The sequence below is a fragment of the Triticum dicoccoides genome, chromosome 1A (genome assembly GCF_002162155.2).
Source record: "Triticum dicoccoides isolate Atlit2015 ecotype Zavitan chromosome 1A, WEW_v2.0, whole genome shotgun sequence".
NCBI classification, from domain to species: domain Eukaryota; kingdom Viridiplantae; phylum Streptophyta; class Magnoliopsida; order Poales; family Poaceae; genus Triticum; species Triticum dicoccoides.
The window spans coordinates 79,710,025-79,722,344 of NC_041380.1; the positions used below are offsets into that span (position 1 = coordinate 79,710,025).

Sequence of the window (12,320 nt, forward strand, 5' to 3'; positions counted from 1 at the left end):
AACTTGCGGGTTCCTCCCATGAACCTATGCATAGGGGTTGGCGCATGGTTTCGTCGTGATTCTCCGGTAGAAACTTTGGGGCACTCTTTGAGGTTCTATGTGTTGGTTGAATAGATGAATCTGAGATTGTGTGATGCATATCGTATAATCATACCCACGAATACTTGAGGTGACATTGTAGTATCTATGTGACATTAGGGTTTTGGTTGATTTGTGTCTTAAGGTGTTATTCTAGTACGAACTCTAGGGCTGTTTGTGACACTTATAGGAATAGCCCAACGGATTGATTGGAAAGAATAACTTTGAGGTGGTTTCGTACCCTACCATAATCTCTTCGTTTGTTCTCCGCTATTAGTGACTTTGGAGTGACTCTTTGTTGCATGTTGAGGGATAGTTATGTGATCCAATTATGTTATTATTGTTGAGGGAACTTGCACTAGTGAAAGTATGAACCCTAGGCTTTGTTTCAACGCATTGCAATACCGTTTACGCTCACTTTTATCATTAGTTACCTTGCTGTTTTTATATTTTTAGATTACAAAAACTATTATCTATTATCCATATACCACTTGTATCACCATCTCTTCGCCGAACTAGTGCACCTATACAATTTACCATTGTATTTGGTGTGTTGGGGACACAAGAGACGCTCTGTTATTTGGTTGCAGGGTTGTTTGAGAGAGACCATCTTCATCCTATGCCTCCTACGGATTGATAAACCTTAGGTCATCCACTTGAGGGAAATTTGCTACTGTCCTACAAATCTCTGCACTTGGAGGCCCAACAACGCTACAAGAAGAAGGTTGTGTAGTAGACATCAAGCTCTTTTCTGGCGCCGTTTTCGGGGAGGTTAGTGCTTGAAGGTATATCTTTAGATCTTGCAATCGAATCTTTTAGTTTCTTATTTTATCACTAGTTTAGTTTATAAAAGAAAACTACAAAAAATATGGAATTGAGTCTACCTCATACGCTTCATCTTTTTAATATCTTTCGTGAGTATGATGGAAAGGAAAATTGTGCCAAAGTGTTAGAAGCATAATTCATTAAAATGTTTGGTACTAAATATTTGAATGATGAGCATGATTGCAATGTTGTTAATATGAATTCCTTGAATATCCTTGATGCTAATAATATGCAAAGCCACAAGCTTGGGAAGCTATGTTTGATGAAGATGATATTTTTTGTCCCCCAAGTTTTGATGAGCAAATTTATTATGATGAAAGCATGCCTTCTATTTATGATGATTATATTGATGAAAGTGGATTTGGAGAGGTGATGACTTTATTTTGTGATAAATCCACTATTTCGGAAGAGGTTTCAATTGATTATGAGAACAAAGTTGCTATCTATGATGATTATTGTGATGACTTGTATGCTATAAAAATAATGATATTCATGAAACTTGTCATCATGATTTCAGTTTTCAATTGGATTATGCCTCACATGATAGTTATTAAGTTGAGTTTGCTCTCACTACTATTCATGAGAAGAATTTTGCTTGTGTGGAGGGTAATAAAATTGCCATGCTTGTAGATCATGAAAAGAATGCTTTAGGTGTTGCTACTGAAAATTATTATGAAGAGGAAGATATACTTGTAGGAATTGCAATAATATCAAGTTCCCTCTCTATGTGCTTAAAGTTTCAAAGTTATGCTTGTTTTACCTTCCTATGCAAATTGATTCTTATTCCCACAAGTTGTTTGCTCACAAAATGCCTATGCATAGGAAGTGGGTTAAACTTAAATGTGCTAGTCATACTCTTCATGACGCTCTCTTTATGTTACAGTTCTTATCTTTTATGTGAACATCATTAAAATCATCATGCCTAGTTAGGGGCGTTAAACGATAGCGCTTGTTGGGAGGCGACCCAATTTTATTTTTATTCCTTGCTTTTTGCTCCTGTTTATTAATAAATAATTCATCTAGCCTTTGTTTAGATGTGGTTTTATGTTTTAATTAGTGTTTGTGCCAAGTATAACCTTTGGAAAGACTTGGGTGAAGTCTTTATGATCACTAGCAGTTGGGGCGCCACCTGGTGCCGCCGCTTGAGAGGAAGCTTGGCGGTGCCAGGTGGGAGGCTCCCCTTCCACTTTTCTTTTTAAACTATGTAGTGGTATTGCATCATAGGCATATTAAGCAGGGTTCATTACACACTTGATTGAACGAGTCACACATGCACCTTGGTTATTACAGCATTGATAAAGAGTAGCGAAATCATCTCCACAAAAAGAAGGGGGAAAACAGTGATCATGGATGGAGTGGCTAATCGTCATCTCGAGCTCAATGCATCCACTGTTCCAGATGCTGGGACAATCTTCGTGGTCGTCGCCGCCGTCGGTAACCACTGTATTTTTTGAGCCTCACCTCACAATTTGAGTGCAAAATTCAGAAACAAAGAGAGGAAGTGGATCGAGAGGACGGGAAGGAAGAAAAGCATACCTGGCAGCAGCGGATCCCACACCAGTGCTCTTCCAGGATCCACTTGACACTGCTTCCCTGGCCCTGCTACGAGGAGGCAACAAAATCAAGTTCAGTGTTCCTATGGAACCTACAATTGATCAGATCAGTATAATCGTGAGCATCTATATGCAAGAGAGAGAACATAATTTGGTTCATCATGACCCACTTGCTGACCCGTTGCTAGAAAGCCAAGTAAAATGACTTCATTACGTGTGATCAGCACAGTGAGAGATCTAGCTCTGTACTAATAAACTATGGAAGTGTTGGAAAGCTAAACAAAATCCCAAAACGATCCTCATTATTAAGCATGGATGATTAGGGCTAAGTAACTTTTCGATCAATAGGGCATGATACAAAAAGTAATGTAATTAACATGAAGACTCGCTTCAAAATCATCGAGATGCTTTGTAGCATCAATGGAGATGTTTGCCACTATTGTATTTGAAGCTTTCCTGAACTAGTTAAGTATTCAACTCCGAGCTGATCCTGGATAAAAAGTTCAGGGAAAAAGATACCATCATAAATATTTAGTAACTTGACTTGAATAAATCCTTCCTTCGTCATTAATTAATCTAGTTAATGCATACAATACACAGGTAGGTGAACTGTTGACTGCTGAAAGTGCATTGCACATATCTCCAAATCAGCACTATAAATAGTACTGTTATTAAATTAGCACAACTAAAAATATATTAAATAATATGCATGAAAATGCTCATGGATTAATTTATCTAGCTTCTATTGTCAAGATAATAGCTCTGCTCTCTTTAGTGGTGAAGTTTTTTCATGATACACGAGATGAACATCGAAATAAAGAAACTGAATTGAGATCTTATTTGGTCTGGCATCCAGGTAAAAGGTGAACGCCATACACCAACAACCATGAACATAAACGTAAATAGAAGCAACAACAATAAAAAATCCTGATATTACCTACTGCCCCAACAATTTATCCTCATGTTGGATCCATAACAGGGAGGAGAGACGAGAGGCAAGTTGTACCTGAGGCGCGCATGCGACCAAGGGAACGCACGAACGAATTGATGAAGAACCCAAGGCTCACACGACGCCTCTGCTGCTCCTGCAGCACGCATCCATTTCAACATCATTCTTCACGATGTCAAAGACGAGGGAGAGGCGGCTGCTTGGCCAACGACCAGCCACAACACCTTCACCAACCCGGCTCAACCCCATCTTCCTCCACATCCTGGTCGGCGGCGCCTTCCCGTCACTACTCGACTGATTACATTAGGGTGCGAGACTGCGAATAGACTTGCATGCCGAACTTCACTGCGCTCATACATATTCGAACTTGGTCTTCAAGCAGTTTCACTTGTAGGTGGCCAGAGATTTGCATCAATGTCATATGTTCAACAATCTCTTCAGCGACTGAAATATTCTTATCCATGGGCTGGAAGCAACAAAGTATATCCAATGAATAGTGCTCAAGACATACACAAAAATACGAAGACATGTTCCAGAAAACCAATTCAGTTTGCAAGAAAATATATTCCACTAACAGAGACCTGAAAAAAAAACAGAATATTTTCAGTTTGCAAACGCATACCAACAAACAAGAACATAGCAACTTGAAGATTAACTGAGGCTTCACTACCTTAAACTGAGGAATAAAATAAAGATATCACAGGGGAAGTTTGGATGTACCCAATTCCTCATAGCCTCCCCTGCCGACCTGTCTCTGGACGACGATGGTGACTCATCAAAGTAAAACAGTACAGTAATCAGGATATCTTACAGTTAACAATGTATAACAAAAAAGAAAACTTATAAATGATAATGTTCTATGACTGAATTTATATTAATGAGAGGCTCATCTAACTTGAAGGGAGAACCAAATTTAACCAATTGAACGGAGAATCAAATTTAACCAATGAGCTAAAGTTGCCTTGAGATGATATATAAAGTATAACCACTGTAAACCAAATCCTTACCGCGGGCTCATTTGGATTCTTTTTAATAGCTGCAGTATTATGAGATGCCCCTTCCTGATATTTTATCTTGTAAAATAGTTCATTGCCTGCAACATGCATAGCGGGTACATTCAGATTCTAGAAGCAGCAGTATTTGCGGACTAATTTGGCATCATAATGATATCATTCACTTATTCCCGAGTAGATCGCATCACCTCCACCCCCCTGCAGGAAACACAGAAAAGCTTTGTCATCTCAAGCATCAGCATGAACTCATTGAAGCACAAGTATAACATAGGAATGAACTGAAGGTTAGCACCACAGATGCACATGTCTAAACTAAAAAATATATAACGCTACTTATGCAAACACCACGGCACCACACAACAATTCAGCTGACGGCTTAGTATTCTTCTGTATCGAACATCTAAAAACTTATTCCCAGATGTCAGTATGTTCTGTAATCAGACGGTGGTCCATTTTATAACAGAGAAATTGCCTCCATTCTCATCGAAGAACTGCAACATTAACGAAACCAGAGTGTATCAATTTGTGTAGTACCGCTTTAATCCACTCGGATGCTTGCGGATCCGGCTTCAATTCACTCCACACTATTCGGACTACGCCGGCTCGCTGTCCTTGCTATTGGCATCGTCCGCACTGGTGCCGCCGCCATCTAAATTCACCGCCACGTACGAATCTTGCCCTCTCGTCGGCTACCCATGTCAATTCTCTCCTTCAGATCTGAGCTTGCTGGCCCAACTACGTCCGAAAATATTGGCACCCTGCCACAGAGGCGGGGTTAGAACGCCAGATATGGGCAAACACGACATCTACAACCACCGCTACATGCATTCACAAAGAAGGGATCACCTGAAGACCTGATCCACACGGAAATCACCAGGGGCGCCGGAGGCGTGGGAAACGGCGAGCGGAGGCGTCGGGCCCGAGCTCTGGCTTCCAGCCATATAGCATGCAGCTCAGGGAGAGTTGCCCACCTCTCTCAAATATGCAGAAATGAAATAGAAGGCATGTAGTATGAAAGGACCTCAGTTTATTGTGCTTGACATGGTTCTGCAGAAAATACCAAAAACAAAGCTAATGGCAGGCAATGAATATTATCTGCAGAAAACACACCTCCGATCAACATATTCAAGAAAAACTATCTCAAAGGACACATAGAGTCGGATAATTTGCATTAGAACACAAAAAAAAAACAGCATAACAGACCTGGTAATTGGCAATAACCATCCTGGGAGATGAACAGCAACAAAGCTACATCCACCACAAGGAAACAAACATTGGTTAAAATTACATCCAACTCTAAGGGTAATGCTTTTGATAAAAGTATATGAGTATTGAGTTCATGGTTATAAGAAACTACATTCCAAAATAGAGCATATAATTGGAAACCTACATCCAACGCATAGGCACTAACCTCGTTCTCCTAGACGCCTCTGTTTTGGATTCTTTTTAATAGCTGCAGTATTGTGAGATGCCCCTTCCTGATATTAGATTACCTTCTGCTGCCAAAAAAATTTGCATGACCGTGTTGGCCCCATAATCAGGTCTCCCAAAAACAGAATCCTTCATCGGTGCCTTGCTGGACAAGAGTGCAGCTGGTGTAGTGAAAGTTAGCTTTATCAATTTTAAAATTAGCTTTATCAATTTTAAAAAATAATCGACAGTATAATTTTATCCAAAACTCCTGCTTCTCCCTACACCAATATGTCAAATCGATTGAAAGGCTTTTCTTTACCGGAGCTTGCTCTCCAGGGAGTTTCAGTGCATTTCATAGTCATGCGTAAGTTATTTGATGTCCCTTTATGCTCCTGTTTCAAATAAACACTTGTTATGTTGATTTTATGGGTCAGCAGAAGCTTGTGATACATTTAACCACCTCTTCCATTGATAACAATATTATATTTGCTTTCCTAATTCTTCCTTCAAATTTCAGGATTCTGTGTGAAATTTCCAGCTGAATAATAGCAAATCAGAAATAGTCCGAGACACACATGAATTAAATTGCATATAAACTCTCTTATCAGATTTCAAGCTCTAATCAGGAATAAAATTAGATCAATTTGTACAATTTAGAAATTAATATAGAATGGAAGGCATCCAAATTCACAAGCTCTAGAGCACTTGTTTAAGCTGTTCCTATGAGAAAAATAGTACATTGGAGTCCGAGGTGTCAAAACAAAGGAAATTATAGTCCTCCCATCAATTCAATCTCCTAGGTGTAAAGGACAGCATACAAATTGAAGCCAAGATCATCAACTGAACTAATTTCATCTACATCCAGAAGTTAACATTTGAGATGAAAACTAATTTAGTTGAGCCATCATTTTAGAATTAGAAATTTATCAACCTTCATGTAGCAACCTACCTGGTTGGTGAATTTGAATAAGGTTTCCGTGTGCAACCTTCTTAAACGCTCATTATCTGTGCAACACAAACAATCAAACTCAATGCTTCTTCCGACCTCAACAAGCAATGGAAATTACGTATTACGCAATTTTGCACTAAGACGAAAGAAAATACTGAAGCTATACTGGAGAAGAATGCTGAAATTTCAGTGAAACCTCTCTTGAGATCTGCTATATGCAACTCAGGAGCTTCACGCTGCTTGGGTCAGAGCTGCAGTCCATTCTTAGAGCCTGTTCGCAACCTCTCCAATCTCAAAACTCCGCTCCGAGCTGTAGAGGAGACGAGGACCTCGGTTTGAGCCACTCCCTGATTTGTGCTGCCCCTCCCTCCGCTCTGGGAGCCGTAGTTGTGGAGCGGAGAGAACCCGAACAGGTCCTTAAAGCCTGGGCATGCATTAGTGCATCTTTATACCCATGTTCAAAACAACGAAATAGTAAACCATAGAAGATCAACACAGCGCAGGAAATAAATACTTAGACATATATCATCTTCCTTAGACAATAAAAACTGGTAGATTAGATGTCAAGTAGCAACACTCGAGTTCTGGAAGGAGTAGAAATTAAAAACATCACTCTCTCCTGCCCCCACAGACTATCCTACATGTATTTTGGTTCACATAGGAACTGAAATAAATGTCCACGGTCCAGCAAGTAATAATTTGCAGAGGGTTCGACATGTTGAGCATTGGAGTTGAACTACTGTGGAAATTTCCCCGCACAACATCTCTTCACTGTAAATAGGAGAGACAATCTTCAACATAACCAATTGTCTACAACGTTCTGCACCGCAGGATCGGCCAAATATGCAATCCAACTGGAAGGGAAGCTGCTGTAAATACAACACTAACTCCATGGATGCTAACTGCTCTAGATTCCACCAATGTCGTCAAAGATCACTATCTATTCGACGCTCTGCATCTCATACGCATTTCATTTGACACCTGAGCTTGTGGAAGTTCAGCAGGAGTGACTCACGTCTACGCATATATTGGCATCTATACAGCAGCGACAGTAGCACGAGCTAGCAACAAGCACAAAATAAAGTAGCAAGATAGCAGCAATACGAGGAGAAGCTCAACAAATGGCTTGGCTTTACAGCCTACAGGTACACTGGGATTTATTTCTCGCTATACAAAACTGCCAGCATTAATCTTCAGAAACTCTATATTGTAATAAATTCAATGACAAGGAGAGAGAGTCAGGAGCAGAGGGGGAAGAAGATCACCTTGGCATCAACCATTGCTCGATGCAGGTGGCCTCAGCATGGTGAGGAAACCGGCACCAGGAATCTCGTCCAGACCGCTCTACCGCCTCCCGTGTCAACGCAGAATAATAGATCGAAATCGCCGCCGCCTTCTCCTCCCACCTGCTCACCGTGCCGCCCTGGCGTGCATCTGAGGCACGGGAGCGCCGTTAGGAAGCAGAGCAGCACGAGAGAGCACGACAGAAGACAAAGACGACCGGACCAAGGCGCCGGAGCATCGCCGGCGATGAGGAAGTCGACCGCACCGAAACCCTAGACGGGTAAATCCGATGCGGGCAACCACATGAGGATGGGATCGATGAATCGATGCGGTGGATCATATAGAGCGCGAGGAGAGGAAGAGATTGGTAGCCACCGACGGCGGAGACCGCCAGCGTTCGCCGGAACCGGCCGACGAAGGCGGCGGCGAAAAAAGGGAACGGGAGAGAGAGAAGTGAGAGAGATGGACGGCATCGGGGTGGAGGGGACGACTCAGGTAACACCTTTTTTTTTCTCTATTCGCACAGTAAAAGACAGGTGGATTCAGGGAGGAGGCGCCCATACCGCCACCGTTAAAGTGTTGTATGCTGTAAAAAACAGAAACTTTATGGCTCAAGAGAATAGCTGCCATTTTTTATTAGAGAGCGATATTTAGTTAATTCTTTTTGCAGATGATTAATAGATAAATTCCTCAGGTACAGAAATTTATTTTAGAATTTTTGGGGTTTCATAAGTATACGTTTGATCCAGATTACTACAGACTGTTCTGTTTTTAACAGATTCTGTTTTCTATATGTTGTTTGCTTATTTTGATGAATCTATGAGTAGTATTGGAGGGTATGAATCATAGAGAAGTTGGAATACAGTAGATATTACACTAATATGAATTTATAATGAGTTCATTAAAGTACCTTGAAGTGGTGTTTTGTTTTCTTTCGCTAATGGAGCTTACGAGTTTTCTGTTAAGTTTTGTGTTGTGAAGTTTTCAAGTTTTGGATAAAGATTCGATGGACTATGAAATAAGGAGTAGCAAGAGCCTAAGCTTGGGGATGCCCAACGAACTCCAAGGTAATATTCAAGGACAACCAAGAGCCTAAGCTTGGGGATGCCTCAGATGGCATCCCCTCTTTCGTCTTCGTTCATCGGTAACTTTACTTGCAGCTATATTTTTATTCGCCACATGATATGTGTTTTGCTTGGAGCGTCATTTTATTTTATTTAGTTTTTCTTGCTGTTTGAATAAAATATCAAGATCTGAAATACTTAAATGTTATAGAGTCTTCACATAGTTGCATAATTATTCGACTACTTATTGATCTTCACTTATATCTTTTGAAGTAGTTTGTCGTTTGCTCTAGTGCTTCACTTATATCTTTCTAGAGCACGGCGATGGTTTTATTTTGAAGAAATAGATGAACTCTTGTGCTTCACTTATATTATTTTGACAGTCTTTAGAATAGCATGGTAGTTTATTTTGGTTATGAAACTAGTCCTAATATGATGGGCATCCAAGAGGGATATAATAAAAACTTTCATATAGAGTGCATTGAATACTATGAGAAGTTTGATACTTGATGATTGTTTTTGAGATATGAGGATGGTAATATTAGAGTCATGCTAGTTGAGTAGTTGTGAATTTGAGAAATACTTGTGTTGAAGTTTGTGATTCCCGTAGCATGCACGTATGGTGAACCGTTATGTGATGAAGTCGGATCATGCTTTATTTATTGATTGTCTTCCTTATGAGTACCATAAATCCACCATTTACCTTCCTCAAAATAGCCACCATACCTACCTATTATGGCATTTCCATAGCCATTCCGAAATATATTGCCATGCAACTTTCCACCGTTCCGTTATTATGACACGCTCCATCATTGTCATACTGCTTTGCATGATCATGTAGTTGACATTGTATTTGTGGCAGAGCCACCATTCATAATTCTTTCATACATGTCACTCATGCATCATTGCACATCCCGGTACACCGCCGGAGGCATTCATATAGAGTCATATTTTGTTCTAAGAATCGAGTTGTAATTCTTGAGTTGTAAGTAAATAAAAGTGTGATGATCATCATTATTAGAGCATTGTCCCAATGAGGAAAGGATGATGGAGACTATGATTCCTCCACAAGTCGGGATGAGACTCTGGACGAAAAATAAAAAAAAGAAAAGAAAAAAAAGGCCATAAAAAAGAAAAAAAAAGAAAAGGAGAAGGCCCAAATAAAAAAATGAGAGAAAAAAAGAGAAGGACAATGTTACTATCCGTTTACCACACTTGTGCTTCAAAGTAGCACCATGGTCTTCATGAAAGAGAGTCTCATATGTTGTCACTTTCATATACTCGTGGGAATCTTTCATTATAGAACTTGGTTTGTATATTCCAATGATGGGCTTCCTCAACATGCCCTAGGTCTTCGTGAGCAAGCGAGTTGGATGCACACCCACTAGTTTCTTTTGTTGAGCTTTCATACATTTATAGCTCTAGTGCATCCGTTGCATGGCAATCCCTACTCACTCACATTGATATCTGTTGATGAGCATCTCCATAGCCCGTTGATACGCCTAGTTGATGTGAGACTATCTTCTCCTTTTTGTCTTCTTCACAACCACCATTCTATTCCACCTATAGTGCTATATCCATGGCACACGCTCATATATTGCGTGAGGATTGAAAAAGTTTGAGAACATCAAAAGTATGAAACAATTGCTTGGCTTGTCATCGGGGTTGTGCATGATTTAAATATGTTGTGTGGTGAAGATGGAGCGTAGCCAGACTATATGATTTTGTAGGGATAACTTTTTTTGGCCATGTTATTTTGAAGAGACATAATTGCTTAGTTAGTATGCTTGAAGTATTATTATTTCTTTGTCAATATTAAAATTTTGTCTTGAATCTTATGAATTTGAATATTCTTGCCACAATAAAGAGAATTACATGGATAAATATTTTAGGTAGCATTCCACATCAAAAATTCTGTTTTTATCATTTACCTACTCGAGGACGAGCAAGAATTAAGCTTGGAGATGCTGATACGTCTCTGACGTATCTATAATTTTTGATTGTTCCATGCTATTATATTATGTGTTTTGGATGTTTATGGGCATTATTATCCACTTTTATATTATTTTTGGGACTAACCTATTAACCCAGAGCCCAGTGCCAGTTTCTGTTTTTTTTCTTGTTTTAGAATATCGCAGAAAAGGAAAATCAAACGGAGTCCAATTGACCTGAAACTTCATGGAACTTATTTTTGGATCAGAAGAAGCCCAGAAGACTTGGAGTGCACGTCAGGGTATCAACAAGGAAGCCACGAGGCAGGGGGGGTATGCCCTCCACCCTCGTCGCGCCCTCCACCCTCGTGGGCCCCTCGTGCCCCCCCTGATGCATGTCTTCCTCCTATATATCTCCATATACCCTAAAACGATCGGGGAGCACAATAGATCAGGAGTTCCACCGCCAGAAGACTCCGTAGCCACCGAAAACCAATCTAGACCCGTTCCGGCACCCTGCCGAAGGGGGCAATCCTTCTCCGGTGGCCATCTTCATCATCCCGGTGCTCTCCATGACGAGGAGGGAGTAGTTCTCCCTCGGGGCTGAGGGTATGTACCAGTAGCTATGTGTTTGATCTCTCTCTCTCGTGTTCTTGAGGTGTTACAATCTTGATGTATCGCTAGCTTTGCTATTACAGTTGGATCTTATGATGTCCCCCCCCTCTACTCTCTTGTAATGGATTGAGTTTTCCCTTTGAAGTTATCTTATCGGATTGAGTCTTTAAAGATTTGAGAACACTTGATGTATGTCTTGCCGTGCGTATCTGTGGTGACAATGGGATACCACGTGATTCACTTGATGTATGTTTTGGTGATCAACTTGCGGGTTCCGCCCATGAACCTATGCATAGGGTTGGCACACGTTTTCGTCGTGATTCTCCGGTAGAAACTTTGGGGCACTCTTTGAGCTTCTATGTGTTGGTTGAATAGATGAATCTGAGATTGTGTGATGCATATCGTATAATCATACCCACGGATACTTGAGATGACATTGGAGTATCTAGGTGACATTAGGGTTTTGGTTGATTTGTGTCTTAAGGTGTTATTCTAGTACGAACTCTAGGGCTGTTTGTGACACTTATAGGAATAGCCCAACGGATTGATTGGAAAGAATAACTTTGAGGTGGTTTCGTACCCTACCATAATATCTTTGTTTGTTCTCCGCTATTAGTGACTTTGGAGTGACTCTTTGTTGCATGTT

The 12,320-nt window shown here is 40.5% G+C and overlaps 1 long non-coding RNA gene across 38 annotated transcripts; it reads right to left on the reverse strand.

Moving 5' to 3' along the window:
* Positions 1 to 2,108: 2,108 nt before the first annotated feature.
* Positions 2,109 to 8,547, reverse strand: LOC119364314. Of its 38 annotated transcripts, none has more exons than XR_005174910.1 (13): positions 8,046 to 8,547; positions 6,977 to 7,204; positions 6,781 to 6,836; positions 6,151 to 6,223; positions 5,830 to 6,010; positions 5,622 to 5,666; positions 5,265 to 5,465; positions 4,953 to 5,176; positions 4,607 to 4,616; positions 4,413 to 4,498; positions 4,076 to 4,159; positions 3,463 to 3,986; positions 2,112 to 2,946 (listed from the first exon to the last, which is right to left on the reverse strand). It is a non-coding gene; the product is annotated as an uncharacterized LOC119364314 (long non-coding RNA). The 38 variants fall into 38 exon arrangements; XR_005174881.1 differs by having other exon boundaries at positions 4,076 to 4,176; XR_005174887.1 differs by having other exon boundaries at positions 4,583 to 4,616.
* Between the last annotated feature and the right edge of the window lie 3,773 nt (positions 8,548 to 12,320).